Source organism: Entelurus aequoreus, linkage group LG17 (assembly GCF_033978785.1).
Source record: "Entelurus aequoreus isolate RoL-2023_Sb linkage group LG17, RoL_Eaeq_v1.1, whole genome shotgun sequence".
Classification (NCBI taxonomy): domain Eukaryota; kingdom Metazoa; phylum Chordata; class Actinopteri; order Syngnathiformes; family Syngnathidae; genus Entelurus; species Entelurus aequoreus.
Genome location: NC_084747.1, coordinates 39,122,584 through 39,127,583, shown reverse-complemented (window position 1 = coordinate 39,127,583; position 5,000 = coordinate 39,122,584). Strand labels below are relative to the sequence as shown.

The 5,000-nt window shown below is 40.5% G+C and overlaps 1 protein-coding gene across 1 annotated transcript in view; it reads right to left on the bottom strand.

Annotated features, from left to right (window-relative positions):
- The window catches only part of arrdc1a (arrestin domain containing 1a), a 90,738-nt gene that overhangs the window by 9,562 nt on the left and 76,176 nt on the right, over positions 1-5,000 (bottom strand). The gene's annotated exons all lie outside the window — the stretch shown is intronic.

Genomic DNA, 5,000 nt, shown 5'->3' with positions numbered 1-5,000 from the left:
CTATTTACCTCAGTAAGAAGCCTCATTGAGAGGACGTGGTTTGGTTGAGGTAATTTTTGTATCCATTTCTCTACCTGTTTTCATGAGAGTACAGGCTGGAATATCATGTAACGTAGTTTGCATAAGCAATGCTGTTTTGCTCCTCCCCATGCGGACCCTCTCGCAGAGATTGACATGCACTTTCAAAAAAATCTAGCTTTGCGACAGCGGCCACACAAACGGCAGAGCTGTAATTGGTTAGCTTGTTACGACATAATTTCCGGGGTTTCCGGCCTGGCGAGAGTAAAATAAAAACTACAAACTCTATTAGAGAAACAATGGCGCAAATCAAAGAGCGTTTAGTTGAGGAAATTTGAATATATGACCATTTTTACAAAACTTCTTTGCCTAACTAAAGATTGCCTCAACTTGTTCAGGTGTTGTACAGCCCACATTTGTGAATGTCTTATCTTCCGGTTTCGAAGCAACGTGTATATTAAAAGTGACTTCATTCAAAACGATAAGTAGTAGGTCCAAAATTAAACTTGGTGTCACTTCAGACACCATTGTTTACTACAATTTAACAAGCACTATTTACACACAGGAAGCTCTCAGGAAGATAGTCAACAAGAGCTGTGGTTGCTCACACAGGAAAACGCTGACTCTTAGGGTCTTGGAAGAGAATTGCAAGTGAAGCGCCAGAGCTATAACTGAACCAAGATGCTGTCAGAGTCGCCAAAAATCTCCTTTAGTAGCTTCGCAAAAAGGTAGTTGGACGTGGCTCTGGTATGCCGACCACTCGAATGTTATTTCGCCGACTCCGGGATTCGAAGTCGCTAACTTTAGCCCGCAACTTAGGTTTGTTCTCCATTAGCTTAGCACATGTTTCCAATGCTAGCAGGCGTTCGTCTTGCAAGGTAGGATTTTCCTCAAGTGAAGTAATTTTTCTGAGCGTGTTCAGAAACCTTGTTGTGTATATTATCAATCTTTGTCTCAAGTGTAGAAATAGCTGCCTTAAAGTCCGCGGAGAGGGCCTGGCGGTGTTCTTCCAGAAGGCTAGCTATGGCCGACATGTTGAATTCACCGGCAGCCCCGTTGGAGGAGTTTGGCCCGGCACCCGTATCTCTGGCGGTCCGTTTCGTCGAGTGAATTGGCATTTCCAGTCAGTTGCAACTCAGGAGTAATATAATCACCCGCTACCCGGCTCACTATGGTAATTTATGGAGTTTTAAAGAGTGGAAATGTAAAAAATAGCGGGAGACACTCGACACGTGTCTCCAAACCTCATGCTTCACTTTTTGTTGGAACTTTTAGCCATTTTGCCTTGTCAGCTTCTGTGGAATAAACTTTGTATTTTTTGTTAAATCTATCTGCCTTGCGTTTTGGGTTCCTGCCTCACAACTCCTCTCAAGGTTTGTTTTTATTTGAAGTGTGACAGTGATGAAACACATCTCAAACAAGGCAAAAACAGTGGCAGCTTTGCACAGTGGGTGTGGGTCTCCTCTCTGCTCTGGCGAGAATGGAATAGACTTCATTCTGATTGTACTTAGAAGTACAAAGAAATGTGTTTTCAGTACAAGATGTCTTACAGCAGACATTCAGGGGACCGCCTGTGAAAGAAGGCTCAAAGCAGCACCGCTTGTATGTTGAGGACATTCGAGTTGTATGCGATTTCATGTCTCCAAACATCTAAAAAAAAGTTGCTAGATTTGTCGCTGGTAGATTCTGAGAAAGATAGTCACTAAGAGGGGTTTGAAAAATTCACTCACTGCGCTGAAGTGTGTGAAAAAATAAAGACGCAAAGATCCGCTTCTGATTGGTTACATTGAACGGGACTTTTGTAATACGTCACCACAGAAGTCTTGCAAGATTAGAGCAGACATGTTTTGTATCAGATCTACAATCAACCGATTCATGATTAACAAGCTGGCAAAAGTGGCAAAAAAAACTGAGAAAGTTGAGGAATGCTCATCAAACACTTATTTGGAACATCCCACAGGAGAACAGGCCAATTGGAAACAGGTGGGTGCCATGATTGGGTTTAAAAGCAGCTTCCATGAAATGCTCTGTCATTCACAAACAAGGATGGAGCGAGGGTCACCACTTTGTGAATAAATGCAAGAGCAAATTGTCAAACATTTTAAGAACAACATTTCTCAACAAACTATTGCAAGGAATTTAGGGATTTCACCATCTACGGTCCGTAATATCATAAAAAGGTTCAGAGAATCTGAACGTAAGCGTAAGCGAAAACCAACATTGAATTCCTGTGACCTTCGATCCTTCAGGCGATACTGGATCAAAAAGCAACATCAGTGTGTAAAGGATGTCACCACTTCGGCTCAGGAACTCTTCAGAAAACCACTGTCAGTTTACTACAGTTTGTCACTACATCTGTAAGTACAAGTTAAAACTACTATGCAAAGCGAAAGCCATTTAACAACAACACCCAGAAACGCCCGCCGGCTTTGCTGGGCCCGAGCTCATCTAAGATGGACTGATGCAAAGTGGAAAAGCGTTCTGTGGTCTGACGAGTCCACATTTCAAATTGTTTTTGGAAACTGTGGACGTTGTGTCCTCCGGACCAAAAAGGAAAACGACTATCCGGACTGTTATAGGCGCAAAGTTCAAAAGCCAGCATCTGTGATGGTATGGGGGTGTATTAGTGCCCAAGGCATGGGTAACTTACACATCTGTGAAAGCACCATTATTGCTGAAAGGTACATACAGGTTTTGGAGCAACATATGTTGCCATCCAAGCAGCGTCTTTTTCATGGATGCCCCTGCTTATATCAGCAACACAATGGCAAGCCTCATTCTGCCCGTGTTACAACAGCGTTGCTTAGTAGTAAAAGAGTGCGAGTACTAGACTGGCCTGCCTGTAGTCCTGACCTGTCTCCCATTGAACATGTGTGGCGCATTATGAAGTGTGAAATACGAAATGGAGACCAGTGTTGAACAACTTAAGCTGTACATTAAGCAAGAATGGGAAAGAATTCCACCTGAAAAGCTTAAAAACTTGGTCTCCTCAGTTCAGTTCCCAAACGTTTACTGAGTGTTGTTAAAAGGCAAGGCGATGTAACACAGTAGTAAAAATGCCCCTGTGCCAACTTTTTTGCAATGCGTTTCTGCCATTTAATTCTAAGTTAATGATTATTTGCAAAAAAAAAAGGTTTCTCAGTTCGAACATTAAATATCTTGTCTTTGCAGTCTATTCAATTGAATATAAGTTGAAAAGGATTTGCAAATCATTGTATTCTGTTTTTATTTTCGATTTACACAACGTGCCAACTTCACTGGTTTTGGGTTGTGTACATATACAGGTATATATATATACATATATATAAACACACATCTATACATAAATACATACATATATACATATATACTGTATATACAAACATATATAAATACAAATATATATATACAAACACATATATATATATATATATATATATATATATATATATATATATATATATATATATATATATATATATATATATATATATATATATATATATATACAAAAACCCCATTTCCATATGAGTTGGGAATTATGTTAGATGTAAATATAAACGGAATACAATGATTTGCAAATCATTTTCAACCCATATTCAGTTGAATATGCTACAAGAACAACATATTTTTCCTGAGGGAACTCTCCTGAAGGAATCAATAAAGTACTATTTATCTATATTTGATGTTCAAACTGATAAACGTTTTTTTTTGCAAATAAACATTAACTTTAGAATTTGATGCCAGCAACACGTGAAAAAGAAGTTGGGAAAGGTGGCAATAAATACTGATAAAGTTGAGGAATGCTCATCAAACACTTATTTGGAACATCCCACAGGTGAACAGGCAAATTGGGAACAGGTGGGTGCCATGACTGGGTATAAAAGTAGATTCCATGAAATGCTCAGTCATTCACAAACAAGGATGGGGTGAGGGTCACCACTTTGTCAACAAATGCGTGAGCAAATTGTTAAACAGTTTAAGAAAAACCTTTCTCAACCAGCTATTGCAAGGAATTTAGGGATTTCACCATCTACGGTCCATAATATCATCAAAGGGTTCAGAGAATCTGGAGAAATCACTGCACGTAAGCAGCTAAGCCTGTGACCTTTGATCCCTCAGGCTGTACTGCATCAACAAGCGACATCAGTGTGTAAAGGATATCACCACATGGGCTCAGGAACACTTCAGAAACCCACTGTCAGTAACTACAGTTGGTCGCTACATCTGTAAGTGCAAGTTAAAACTCTCCTATGCAAGGCGGAAACCGTTTATCAACAACACCCAGAAACGCCGTCGGCTTCGCTGGGCCCGAGCTCATCTAAGATGGACTGATACAAAGTGGAAAAGTGTTCTGTGGTCTGACGAGTCCACATTTCAAATTTTTTTTGGAAACTGTGGACGTCGTGTCCTCCGGACCAAAAAAGAAAAGAACCATCCGGATTGTTATAGGCGCAAAGTTGAAAAGCCAGCATCTGTGATGGTATGGGGGTGTATTAGTGCCCAAGACATGGGTAACTTACACATCTGTGAAGGTGCCATTAATGCTGAAAGGTACATACAGGTTTTGGAGCAACATATGTTGCCATCCAAGCAACTTTACCATGGACGCCCCTGCTTATTTCAGCAAGACAATGCCAAGCCACGGGTTACATCAATGTGGCTCCATAGTAAAAGAGTGCGTGTACTAGACTGGCCTGCCTATAGTCCGGACCTGTCTTCCATTGAAAATGTGTGGCGCATTATGAAGCCTAAAATACCACAACGGAGACCCCCGGACAGTTGAACAACTTAAGCCGTACATCAAGCAAGAATGGGAAAGAATTCCGCCTGAGAAGCTTAAAAAATGTGTCTCCTCAGTTCCCAAAGGTTTACTGAGTGTTGTTAAAAAGAAAAGCCATGTAACACAGTGGTGAACATGCCCTTTCCCAACTACTTTGGCACGTGTTGCATTCATGAAATTCTAAGTTAATTATTATTTGCGAAAAAAAATAAAGTTTATG